Raw genomic sequence first — 14,530 nt, 5'->3', positions numbered from 1 at the left:
GGCTAAAGTAACACACTATATAGAGAATAAGGAGTCATTTGGGAGACAAGTGTGAAACTCTGTTTAGATGCAGCTTCCTTCCTCTCTCCCTCCTCTGCATCTGGTTTGAATGTATGAGGTTACATAACAGTGAGTCAGAGGACTGTACGTACAGTGATTCATCTTATCTAGAGAGGATCTCTCGCTCTCTCTCCTCTTCCGCTCTCGCCTCCCCTCCTCTCCTCTTCCCCTCTCGCCTCCCCTCCTCTCCTCTACCCTCTCCCCTCCTCTTCTTTCTGATAGACATCAGCAGATAGAGCTGCACTCTACCTACCTAAAATCAACCTCTCTTCTATTCTGTCTATTCTTCTCCTCATGTCTCCTCCCCTGCCCTCCCCTCTCCTCCCCTGCCCTTCCCTCTCCTCTTATCTCCTCCCCTGCCCTCCCCTCTCATCATGTCTCCTCCCCTGCCCTCCCCTCTCCTATTGTCTCCTCCCCTGCCCTCCCCTCTCCTCATGACTCCTCCCCTGCCCTCCCCTCTCCTCATGACTCCTCCCCTGCCCTCCCCTCTCTTCATGTCTCCTCCCCTGCCCTCCCCTCTCCTCTTGTCTCCTCCCCTGCCCTCCCCTCATGTCTCCTCCCCTGCCCTCCCCTCTCATCATGACTCCTCCCCTGCCCTCCCCTCTCCTCTTGTCTCCTCCCCTGCACTCCCCTCTCATCATGTCTCCTCCCCTGCCCTCCCCTCATGTCTCCTCCCCTGCCCTCCCCTCTCCTCATGACTCCTCCCCTGCCCTCCCCTCCCCTCATGACTCCTCCCCTGCCCTCCCCTCTCCTCATGTCTCCTCCCCTGCCCTCCCCTCTCCTCTTGTCTCCTCCCCTGCCCTCCCCTCTCCTCTTGTCTCCTCCCCTGCCCTCCCCTCATGTCTCCTCCCCTGCCCTCCCCTCTCATCATGACTCCTCCCTGCCCTCCCCTCTCCTCCCCTGCACTCCCCTCTCATCATGTCTCCTCCCCTGCCCTCCCCTCATGTCTCCTCCCCTGCCCTCCCCTCTCCTCATGACTCCTCCCCTGCCCTCCCCTCCCCTCATGACTCCTCCCCTGCCCTCCCCTCTCCTCATGTCTCCTCCCCTGCCCTCCCCTCTCCTCTTGTCTCCTCCCCTGCCCTCCCCTCTCATCATGACTCCTCCCCTGCCCTCCCCTCTCCTCTTGTCTCCTCCCCTGCCCTCCCCTCTCCTCATGACTCCTCCCCTGCCCTCCCCTCTCCTCATGACTCCTCCCCTGCCCTCCCCTCATGTCTCCTCCCCTGACCTCCCTTCTTGTCTCCTCCCCTTCCCTCCCCTCTCATCATGTCTCCTCCCCTGTAGGATATTTAAAAGGTGTAGGATATTTAAAAGGTGTTGGAGATTTAAAAGGTGTAGGAGATTTAAAAGGTGTTGGAGATTTAAAAGGTGTAGGAGATTTAAAAGGTGTTTGAGATTAAAAAGTTGTAATATTGAATTCAATATTACACACTCCAGTGACACGCTACACACACTCCAGTGATGACCTGTGACAAAGGGCTTGTTCGAGCGGATCATTTGTGTCAAGTCAAACTGTCACCTAGCCATCACCTACACTGTGGGAGGATCTACTGTCAACCAATCATCACCTGCACTGTGGGAGGATCTACTGTCAACCAATCATCACCTGCACTGTGGGAGGATCTACTGTCAACCAATCATCACCTGCACTGTGGGAGGATCTACTGTCAACCAATCATCACCTGCACTGTGGGAGGATCTACTGTCAACCAATCATCACCTGCACTGTGGGAGGATCTATTGTCAACCAATCATCACCTGCACTGTGGGAGGATCTACTGTCAACCAATCATCACCTGCACTGTGGGAGGATCTACTGTCAACCAATCATCACCTGCACTGTGGGAGGATCTACTGTCAACCAATCATCACCTGCACTGTGGGAGGATCTACTGTCAACCAATCATCACCTGCACTGTGGGAGGATCTACTGTCAACCAATCATCACCTGCACTGTGGGAGGATCTACTGTCAACCAATCATCACCTGCACTGTGGGAGGATCTACTGTCAACCAATCATCACCTGCACTGTGGGAGGATCTACTGTCAACCAATCATCATCACCTACACTGTGGGAGGATCTACTGTCAACCAATCATCACCTGCACTGTGGGAGGATCAACTGTCAACCAATCATCACCTGCACTGTGGGAGGTTCTACTGTCAACCAATCATCACCTGCACTGTGGGAGGATCTACTGTCAACCAATCATCACCTACACTGTGGGAGGATCTACTGTCAACCCATCATCGCCTGCACTGTGGGAGGATCTACTGTCAAACAATCATCACCTGCACTGTGGGAGGATCTACTGTCAAACAATCATCACCTGCACTGTGGGAGGATCTACTGTCAACAAATCATCACCTACACTGTGGGAGGATCTACTGTCAACCAATCATCACCTGCACTGTGGGAGGATCTACTGTCAACCAATCATCACCTGCACTGTGGGAGGATCTACTGTCAACCAATCATCACCTGCACTGTGGGAGGATCTACTGTCAACAAATCATCACCTACACTGTGGGAGGATCTACTGTCAACCAATCATCACCTGCACTGTGGGAGGATCTACTGTCAACCAATCATCACCTGCACTGTGGGAGGATCTACTGTCAACCAATCATCACATGCACTGTGGGAGGATCTACTGTCAACCAATCATCACCTGCACTGTGGGAGGATCTACTGTCAACCAATCATCACCTGCACTGTGGGATGATCTACTGTCAACCAATCATCACCTACACTGTGGGAGGCGCTATTGTCAACCAATCATCGACTGCACTGTGGGAGGATCTACTGTCAACCCATCATCACCTGCACTGTGGGAGGATCTACTGTCAACCAATCATCACCTGCACTGTGGGAGGATCTACTGTCAACCAATCATCACCTGCACTGTGGGAGGATCTACTGTCAACCAATCATCACCTGCACTGTGGGAGGATCTACTGTCAACCAATCATCACCTGCACTGTGGGAGGATCTACTGTCAACCAATCATCACCTGCACTGTGGGAGGATCTACTGTCAACCAATCATCACCTACACTGTGGGAGGCGCTATTGTCAACCAATCATCAACTGCACTGTGGGAGGATCTACTGTCAACCAATCATCACCTGTACTGTGGGAGGATCTATTGTCAACCAATCATCACCTGCACTGTGGGAGGATCTATTGTCAACCGATCATCACCTGCACTGTGGGAGGATCTATTGTCAACCAATCATCACCTGCACTGTGGGAGGATCTATTGTCAACCAATCATCACCTGCACTGTGGGAGGATCTGTTGTCAACCAATCATCACCTGCACTGTGGGAGGATCTATTGTCAACCAATCATCACCTGCACTGTGGGAGGATCTATTGACAACCAATCATTAGGAGGGGTTTTGTTTGACAGGTGAATGTGACCAAAGACATGACTGAAACAGAAAACAACTTTTCCGTGACTCAAGTATTCAGTCGATACAAATGAATGTAATATCTGAATGATTGACTGGACACCGTCCACACAGACTGGTACTGTACAGACCACCACTCAAATCAAATCAAATCCACACAGACTGGTACTGTACAGACCACCGTTCAACAGTTTGTGGTCACTTAGAAATGTCCTTGTTTTGAAAGAAAAGCAAATTTTTATGTCCATTAAAATAACATCAAATTGATCAGAAATACAGTGTAGACATTGTTAATGTTGTAGATGACTATTGTAGCTGGAAACGGCAGATTTATGTAATATCTACATAGGTGTACAGAGGCTCATTATCAGCAACCATCACTCCTGTGTTCCAATGGCACAGTTAGCTAATCCAAGATGATCATTTTAAAGGATAATTGATCATTAGAAAACCCTTTTGCAATTATGTTAGCACAGCTGAAAACTGTCTTTCTGGTTAAAGAAGCAATACAACTGGCCTTCTTTAGACTAGTTGAGTATCTGGAGCATCAGCATTTGTGGGTTTGATTACAGGCTCAAAATGGCCAGAAACAAAGACTTTCTTCTGAAAGTCTTCAGTCTATTCTTGTTCTAAGAAATGATGGCTATTCCATGCGAGAAATTGCCAAAAAACTAAATATCTCGTACAACGCTGTGTACTACTACCTTCACAGAACAGCGCAAGCTGACACTAACCAGAATAGAAAGAGGAGTGGGAGGCCCTGGTGCACAACTGAGCAAGAGTACATTAGAGTGTCTAGTTTGAGAATCAGACGCCTTACAAGTCCTCAACTGTGAGCTTCCTTAAATAGTACCCGCAAAACACCAGTCTCAACATCAACAGTGAAGAGGCAACTCCGGGATGATGGCCTTCTAGGCAGAGTTGCAAAGAAAAGGCCATAGACTGGCAAATACAAATAAAAGATTAAGATGGGCAAAAGAACACAGACACTGGACAGAGGAAGATTGAAAAAAGTGACGAAACCAATAAAAAGAAAAGATGAAATAGGCAGAGGTAGTAGGTAGAGCAGTGTTTTATTATGGACAGACTTCTCCACATTTTAGCTACTGTTGTATCAATATGTTTTGACCATGACAGTTAACAATCCAGGTTTACTCCATGTGGTTCACTCTCCTCAACTTATTTATTTCAATATTTAGTTGAGGTTTAGTTTATAATTATGATCTGTGAAAGATTTCGTTTTTGAAATATTTAGGATGAACTTATTCCTTGCCACCCATTCTGAAACTAACTGCAGTTCTTTGTTGAGTGTTGCAGTCATTTAAGTCGCTGTAGTCGCTGACGTGTATAGTGTTGAGTCATCAGCATACATAGACACACTGGCTTTACTCAAAGGATACATAGACACACTGGCTTTACTCAGAGCCAGTGGCATGTCGTTAGTAAAGATTGAAAAAGTAAGGGGCCTAGACATCTGCCCTGGGGAATTCCTGATTATACCTGGTTTCTCTGTAGCCGATGTGGACAAGACCTTTAAATAGGTCAGCATTCACAAGGCCGTGGGGGCCAGACGGATTACCAGGACGTGTACTCAGAGCATGCGGAGACCAACTGGCAAGTGTCCTCACTGACATTTTCAACCTCTCCCTGACTGAGTCTGTAATACCAACATGTTTCAAGCAGACCACCACAGTCCCTGTGCCCAAGAAAGCGAAGGTAATCTGGCTAAATGATTACCGCCCCGTAGCACTCACGTCTGTAGCCATGAATTGCATACCACCCCAACAATAATTCACATACCAACCCAACAGATCCACAGATGACCCAATCTCAATCGCACTCCATACTGCCCTTTCCAACCTGGACAAAAGGAACACCTATGTGAGCATGCTGTTCATTGACTACAGCTCAGCGTTCAACACCATAATGTCCATAAAGCTCATCACTAAGCTAAGGACCCTGGAACTAAACACCTCCCTCTGCAACTGGATCCTAGACTTCCTGACGGTCCGCCCCCAGGTGGAGAGGGTAGGCAACAAAACATCTGCCACGCTGATCCTCAACACGGGGGCCCCTCAGGGGTGCGTGCTCAGACCCCTCCTGTACTCCCAGTTCACCCACGACTGCGTGGCCAAGCACGACTTCAACACCATCATTAAGTTTTCTGATGACACAACAGTGGTAGGCCTGATCACCAACAACAATGAGACAGCCAATAGGGAGGAGGTCAGAGACCTAGCTGTGTGGTGCCAGGACAACAACCTCTCCCTCAACGTGAGCAAGACAAAGGAGATGATCGTGGACTACAGGAAAAGGAAGGCTGAACACGACCCCATTCACATTGACGGGGCTGTAGTGTAGCGGGTCGAGAGTTGTAAGTTCTTTGGTGTTCACATCATCAACAAACTATCATGGTCCAAACACACAGGAGATTTATGTTTTATTGTGTTAATGTTTTTTTTTACTTCGGTTTATTTAGTAAATATTTTCTGAACACTGCATTGTTGGTTAAGGGCTTGTAAGTAATAATTCCACTGTTGTATTCGGGGCATATGTGACTGATACAATTAGATTTGGTTTGGTTTGATTATGTTGGAGAGGATTCCATTAAAGAACACCCTCTGTGTTCTGTTAGACAGGTAACTCTTTCTCCACATTATAGCAGGGGGTGTAAAGCCATAACATCCTCTGTGTTCTGTTAGACAGGTAACTCTGTATCCACATTATAGCAGGGGGTGTAAAGCCGTGACACAGACGTTTCTCCAGCAGCAGACTATGATCCATAGGTCAAGAGCAGCAATGAAGTCTAACAAAACAGCCCCCACAAAATGTTATCATAAATGTATCTCAGCCAATCAGTCATTTGTGTAAGAGCTGTGCTTGTTGAATTCCTTCCCTAAAAGCATGCTGAAATGCTGTTGTCAATTTGGTTACTGTAAAATAGCATTGTATCTGGTCAAACACCATTTTTTCCAGAAGTTTACTAAGGGTTGGTAACAGGCTGATTGGTTGGCTATTTGAGGCTGATTGGTTGGCCAGTAAATGCTTTACTATTCTTAGGGGGCGGAATGATTTAGCTTCCCTCCAGGCCTGAGACACTTTCTAGTAGGCTTAGATTGAAGATGTGACAAATAGGAGCGGCAATATCGTCTGTTATCCTAGACAAAAATAATTTGATGACGTGGCCGGTCTTCATTTGATCGACTGTATCTTTGTCAAATAAACACCAAATGGGATCAAACAAAGCTAGCTAGATAGCCAATGAGCTGGGCTTTACGGGAGTATCAGGAAACCCTGTATCTGTCGTAAACTGTAGCTACTAAACTTGTGCGACAGCATGACTTTTCCTTAGGGACAAAAATTATAAGAATATTCAGAGTTATGAAGTTATGAAAAATGGTTGTTTTGGAAATGTTGAACTTATAATATGTCTACTAATACTGGAAAAGCTGAATCAAAGTCCAAGTACACAGATTTGACGATATTCTTGCAGAAAAATATTACATGAATGCGAATGTCTCCGTCACGATTTGCCCAAATGTACCTGGGTGACTTCACACTAAATGTCATGTAGTTCACTCATACTTCAAGTTATCCGTCTGAAACGTTGCACATACACTGCTGCCATCTTGTGGACACCATCTGAACTACGACCAGAGTGATGGCTAGATGTGGGACCAGAGTGATGGCTAGATGTGGGACCAGAGTGATGGCTAGATGTGGGTCCAGAGTGATGGCTAGATGTGGGACAAGAGTGATGGCTATATGTGGGACCAGAGTGATGGCTAGAACTACAACCAGAGTGATGGCTAGATGTGGGACCAGAGTGATGGCTAGAACTCCAACCTGAGTGATGGCTAGATGTGGGACCAGAGTGATGGCTAGATGTGGGTCCAGAGTGATGGCTAGATGTGGGACCAGAGTGATGGCTAGATGTGGGACCAGAGTGATGGCTAGAACTATGACCAGAGTGATGGCTAGAACTACAACTAGAGTGGTGGCTAGATGTGGGACCAGAGTTATGGCTAGATGTTGGACCAGAGTGATTGCTAGAACTACCTACAGAGTGATGGCTGGAACTACAACCAGAGTGATGGCTAGAATTACAACCAGAGTGATGGCTGGAACTACAACCAGAGTGATGGCTAGTACTACAACCAGAGTGATGCTAGAACTACAACCAGAGTGATGGCTAGATGTGGGACCAGAGTGATGGCTAGAAATACAACCAGAGTGATGGCTAGATGTGGGACCAGAGTGATGGCTAGATGTGGGACCAGAGTGATGGCTAGATGTGGGTCCAGAGTGATGGCTAGAACTACAACCAGAGTGATGGCTAGATGTGGGTCCAGAGTGATTGCTAGATGTGGGACCAGAGTGATGGCTAGAACTATGACCAGAGTGATGGCTAGAACTACAACCAGAGTGGTGGCTAGATGTGGGACCAGAGTGATGGCTAGATGTTGGACCAGAGTGATTGCTAGAACTACCTACAGAGTGATGGCTGGAACTACAACCAGAGTGATGGCTAGAACTACAACCAGAGTGATGGCTAGAATTACAACCAGAGTGATGGCTGGAACTACAACCAGAGTGATGGCTGGAACTACAACCAGAGTGATGGCTAGAACTACAACCAGAGTGATGCTAGAACTACAACCAGAGTGATGGCTAGATGTGGGACCAGAGTGATGGCTAGAAATACAACCAGAGTGATGGCTAGATGTGGGACCAGAGTGATGGCTAGATGTGGGACCAGAGTGATGGCTAGATGTGGGACCAGAGTGATGGCTAGATGTGGGACCAGAGTGATGGCTAGATGTGGGACCAGAGTGATGGCTAGATGTGGGACCAGAGTGATGGCTAGATGTGGGACCAGAGTGATGGCAAGATGTGGGACCAGAGTGATGGCTAGATGTGGGACCAGAGTGATGGCTAGATGTGGGACCAGAGTGATGGCTAGATGTGGGACCAGAGTGATGGCTAGATGTGGGACCAGAGGGATGGCTAGATGTGGGACCAGAGTGATGGCTAGATGTGGGACAAGAGTGATGGCTAGATGTGGGACCAGAGTGATGGCTAGATGTGGGACCAGAGTGATGGCTAGATGTGGGACCAGAGTGATGGCTAGATGTGGTACCAGAGGGATGGCTAGATGTGGGACCAGAGTGATGGCTAGATGTGGGACAAGAGTGATGGCTAGATGTGGGACAAGAGTGATGGCTAGATGTGGGACCACAGTGATGGCTAGATGTGGGACCAGAGTGATGGCTAGATGTGGGACCAGAGTGATGGCTAGATGTGGGACCAGAGTGATGGCTAGATGTGGGACCAGAGTGATGGCTAGATGTGGGACCAGAGTGATGGCTAGATGTGGGACCAGAGTGATGGCTAGATGTGGGACCAGAGTGATGGCTAGATGTGGGACCAGAGTGATGGCAAGATGTGGGACCAGAGTGATGGCTAGATGTGGGACCAGAGTGATGGCTAGATGTGGGACCAGAGTGATGGCTAGATGTGGGACCAGAGTGATGGCTAGATGTGGGACCAGAGGGATGGCTAGATGTGGGACCAGAGTGATGGCTAGATGTGGGACAAGAGTGATGGCTAGATGTGGGACAAGAGTGATGGCTAGATGTGGGACCAGAGTGATGGCTAGATATGGGACCAGAGTGATGGCTAGATGTGGGACCAGAGTGATGGCTAGATGTGGTACCAGAGGGATGGCTAGATGTGGGACCAGAGTGATGGCTAGATGTGGGACCAGAGTGATGGCTAGATGTGGGACAAGAGTGATGGCTAGATGTGGGACCAGAGTGATGGCTAGATATGGGACCAGAGTGATGGCTAGATGTGGGACAAGAGTGATGGCTAGATGTGGGACCACAGTGATGGCTAGATGTGGGACCAGAGTGATGGCTAGATGTGGGACCAGAGTGATGGCTAGATGTGGTACCAGAGGGATGGCTAGATGTGGGACCAGAGTGATGGCTAGATGTGGGACAAGAGTGATGGCTAGATGTGGGACAAGAGTGATGGCTAGATGTGGGACCAGAGTGATGGCTAGATGTGGGACAAGAGTGATGGCTAGATGTGGGACAAGAGTGATGGCTAGATGTGGGACCAGAGTGATGGCTAGATGTGGGACAAGAGTGATGGCTAGATGTGGGACAAGAGTGATGGCTAGATGTGGGACCAGAGTGATGGCTGGAACTGGGACCTTTCTGTTGCATTTCAAAGATGGTGGTAGAAAAAGACCAGTTGTTTTTTTCTTTGTATTTTCTTCTACCAGATCTATTATGTTATATTCTCCTACATTCAATTCACATTTCCACAAACTTCAAAGTGTTTCCTTTCAAATGGTACCAAGAATATGCATATCCTTGCTTCAGGGCCTGAGCTACAGGCAGTTAGATTTGGGTCATTTCAGGCGAACATTGAAAAAAATGGGGCTGTCCCTATTACAAAGTACTTGGCAATATCAGTGGGTTTTGTGATGAATGAGCCATCTGATTCAATGAATGATGGAGCTGAGTTTGCCTTTCTTTCCCAAACTTTAATTCAAGGTGCTCCAAAGCTTTTTAACTATCATTCTTTGTGTCATGTTTCTTTGTTTCATTGTGTAGTTTCTTCTTATTTTTACTCAGTTTAGTCACATGGTTTCTCAGTTTGCAGTACGTTTGCCAAATCGGTTGTGCAGCCAGACTTACTTGCCATTCCTTTTGCCTCTTCCCACTCAACCATACAATTCTTCAATTCCTCATCAAGCCACAGGGATTTAACAGTTTTTACAGTCATTTTCTTAATGGGTGCTTATTAGTTACTGGGATAAGCAATTTCATAAATGTGCAGTGTCTGTTTATCCTCATTACACACCATGGACCAACAAATGTTCTTTACATCAATAACTACACAACTTATTGTATGACCTCTTATGCACTATATTAGACCCAGCCTTTGGAACTTTGGTTTTCCTAGATATGGCTACTATATTGTGATCAATACATCCTATGGATCTGGATACTACTTTAGAGCAAATCTCTGCAGCATTAGTAAAGATGTGATCAATACATGTTGATGATTAGATTCCTGTGCTGTTTGTAAATACCCTGGTAGGTTGACTGATAACCTGAACCAGCTTGCAGGCACTGGCCACAGTTTGAAGCTTTCTCGAGTGCTCCTAGTGAACGCTTCGTGAGGTTGGATTTGTTTACCAAAAGCGCTAACAAAAGTACCTATTTGGACATAAATGATGGACCTTATCGAACAAAACAAACATTTATTGTGGAACTGGGATTCCTGGGAGTGCATTCTGATGAAGATCATCAAATGTAAGTGAATATTTATAATGTTATTTCTGACTGGATATTTCTTTGGCTGGTTTGTTCTCTGAGAGCCGTACTCAGATTATTGCATGGTTTGGTTTTTCCGTAAAGCTTTTTTGAAATCTGACACAGCGGTTGCATTAAGGAGAAGAGTATCTAAAGTTCACTTGTATTTTCACCAAAATGTATTATGAGAATTTTTGTAAATTGATGTGGTTCTCTGCAAAATCACTGGATGTTTACCTGCAGCTGCCTCCACCCCCCCCGCCCCTCTATCCTCTCTCCTAGTGTTGGGACAAGCAGAGGACTGGAGAGAGCATGCCTCCACCCCCCCCGCCCCTCTATCCTCTCTCCTAGTGTTGGGACAAGCAGAGGACTGGAGAGAGCATACCTCCACCCCCCCCGCCCCCCTCTATCCTCTCTCCTAGTGTTGAGACAAGCAGAGGACTGGAGAGAGCATACCTCCACCCCCCCCGCCCCCCTCTATCCTCTCTCCTAGTGTTGGGACAAGCAGAGGACTGGAGAGAGCATACCTCCATCCCTCCCCCTCTATCCTCTCTCCTAGTGTTGGGACAAGCAGAGGACTGGAGAGAGCATACCTCCATCACTCCCTCTCTATCCTCTCTCCTAGTGTTGGGACAAGCAGAGGACTGGAGAGAGCATACCTCCATCCCTCCCTCTCAAATCAAATCAAATTTTATTTGTCACATACACATGGTTAGCAGATGTTAATGCGAGTGTAGCGAAATGCTTGTGCTTCTAGTTCCGACAATGCAGTAATAACCAACAAGTAATCTAACTAACAATTCCAAAACTACTGTCTTATACACACAAGTGTAAGGGGATAAAGAATATGTACATAAAGATATATGAGTGAGTGATGGTACAGAGCGGCATAGGCAAGATACAGTAGATGGTATCGAGTACAGTATATACATATGAGATGAGTATGTAAACAAAGTGGCATAGTTAAAGTGGCTAGTGATACATGTATTACATGAAGATGCAGTAGATGATATAGAGTACAGTATATACGTATACATATGAGATTAATAATGTAGGGTATGTAAACATTATATTAGGTAGCATTGTTTAAAGTGGCTAGTGATATATTTTACATCATTTCCCATCATTTCCCATTATTAAAGTGGCTGGAGTTGAGTCAGTGTGTTGGCAGCAGCCACTCAATGTTAGTGGTGGCTGTTTAACAGTCTGATGGCCTTGAGATAGAAGCTGTTTTACAGTCTCTCGGCCCCAGCTTTGATGCACCTGTACTGACCTCACCTTCTGGATGATAGCGGGGTGAACAGGCAGTGGCTCGGGTGGTTGTTGACCTTGATGATCTTTATGGCCTTCCTGTGACATCGGGTGGTGTAGGTGTCCTGGAGGGCAGGTAGTTTGCCCCCGGTTATGCGTTGTGCAGACCTCACTACCCTCTGGTGAGCCTTACGGTTGTGGGTGGAGCAGTTGCCGTACCAGGAGGTGATACAGCCCGCCAGGATGCTCTCGATTGTGCATCTGTAGAAGTTTGTGAGTGCTTTTGGTGACAAGCCGAATTTCTTCAGCCTCCTGAGGTTGAAGAGGCGCTGCTGCTCCTTCTTCACGATGCTGTCTGTGTGAGTGGACCAATTCAGTTTGTCTGTGATGTGTACGCCGAGGAACTTAAAACCTGCTACCCTCTCCACTACTGTTCCATCGATGTGGATAGGGGGGTGTTCCCTCTGCTGTTTCCTGAAGTCCACAATCATCTCCTTAGTTTTGTTGACGTTGAGTGTGAGGTTATTTTCCTGACACCACACTCCGAGGGCCCTCACCTCCTCCCTGTAGGCCGTCTCGTCGTTGTTGGTAATCAAGCCTCCCACCGTTGTGTCGTCCGCAAACTTGATGATTGAGTTGGAGGCATGCGTGGCCACGCTCTCCTAATGTAGGGACAAGCAGAAGACTGGACAGTGCATACCTCCATCCCTCCCCCCCACCCCCTCTATCCTCTCTCCTAGTATAGGGACAAGCAGAGGACTGGAGAGAGCATACCTCCATCCCTCCCCTTCTATCCTCTCTCCTAGTGTTGGGACAAGCAGAAGACTGGACAGAGCATACCTCCACCCCCCCCCCCCCCCCCCTCTATCCTCTCTCCTAGTGTTGGGACAAGCAGAGGACTGGAGAGAGCATACCTCCATCCCTCCCTCTCTATCCTCTCTCCTAGTGTTGGGACAAGCAGAGGACTGGAGAGAGCATACCTCCATCCCTCTCCCTCTATCCTCTCTCCTAGTGTTGGGACAAGCAGAGGACTGTAGAGAGCATACCTCCATCCCTCCCCCTCTATCCTCTATCCTAGTGTTGGGAGAAGCAGAAGACTGGACAGAGCATACCTCCATCCCTCCCCCTCTATCCCCTCTCCTAGTATTGGGACAAGCAGAGGACTGGAGAGAGCATACCTCCACCCCCCCCCCCCTATCCTCTATCCTAGTGTTGGGACAAGCAAAAGACTGGAGAGAGCATACCTCCATCCCTCCCCCTCTATCCTCTCTCCTAGTGTTGGGACAAGCAGAAGACTGGAGAGCGCATACCTGCAGCTGCCTCCATCCAGCCTCCATCCCTGAGCCAGAGAGGTGGGACTAGGGCTCAGTACCACTTTATAGAGTACAGGGTGAGTAGTGCTGAGTCAGAGAGTTGGGACTAGGGCTCAGTACCACTTTATAGAGTACAGGGTGAGTATTGCTGAGTCAGAGAGGTGGGACTAGGGCTCAGTACCACTTTATAGAGTACAGGGTGAGTATTGCTGAGTCAGAGAGTTGGGACTAGGGCTCAGTACCACTTTATAGAGTACAGGGTGAGTATTGCTGAGTCAGAGAGGTGGGACTAGGGCTCAGTACCACTTTATAGAGTACAGGGTGAGTATTGCTGAGTCAGAGAGTTGGGACTAGGGCTCAGTACCACTTTATAGAGTACAGGTTGCCATTTGGGACTCAGCCAGGTAGAGATGAGGTCACGCTGCCGGAGGGAGAAATTGACTACAGAGTCACCCCTCCCAGTAGGAAGCTGACAGGCTAAAGAATGAACTCCTGATTATGGGAGTGCTGAGGTGACTAAAAGGCATGTCAGAATCCCTGATTATACCTGCCCCTAACATTACCACCAACCATTACCTCACCATTCCCTCACCATTACCATCAAACATTCCCTCACCATTACCTCCAACCATTACCACTAACCATTACCACTAACCATTACCTCCAACCACTACCTCCAACCATTACCTCCAACCATTACCTCTAACCATTACCACCAACCACTACCGCCAACCATTAGCTCTAACCATTACCTCCAACCACTACCACCAACCATTACCTCTAACCATTATCTCCAACCATTACCACTAACCATTACCTCCAACCATTACCACTAACCATTACCTCCAACCATTACCTCCAACCATTACCTCTAACCATTACCTCCAACCACTACCTCCAACCACTACCTCCAACCATTACCTCCAACCATTACCTCCAACCATTACCTCTAACCATTACCACCAACCACTACCACCAACCATTACCTCCAACCACTACCTCCAACCATTACCACTAACCATTACCTCCAACCACTACCTCCAACCACTACCTCCAACCATTACCACTAACCATTACCTCCAACCACTACCTCCAACCACTACCTCCAACCACTACCTCCAACCATTACCTCCAACTATTACCTCCAACCACTACCTCCAACC

Source organism: Oncorhynchus kisutch, unplaced genomic scaffold (genome assembly GCF_002021735.2).
Source record: "Oncorhynchus kisutch isolate 150728-3 unplaced genomic scaffold, Okis_V2 scaffold3963, whole genome shotgun sequence".
Taxonomy (NCBI): Eukaryota; Metazoa; Chordata; class Actinopteri; order Salmoniformes; family Salmonidae; genus Oncorhynchus; species Oncorhynchus kisutch.
The sequence above is the reverse complement of the archived record's forward strand: the minus strand, read 5'-3'. Positions refer to the sequence as shown.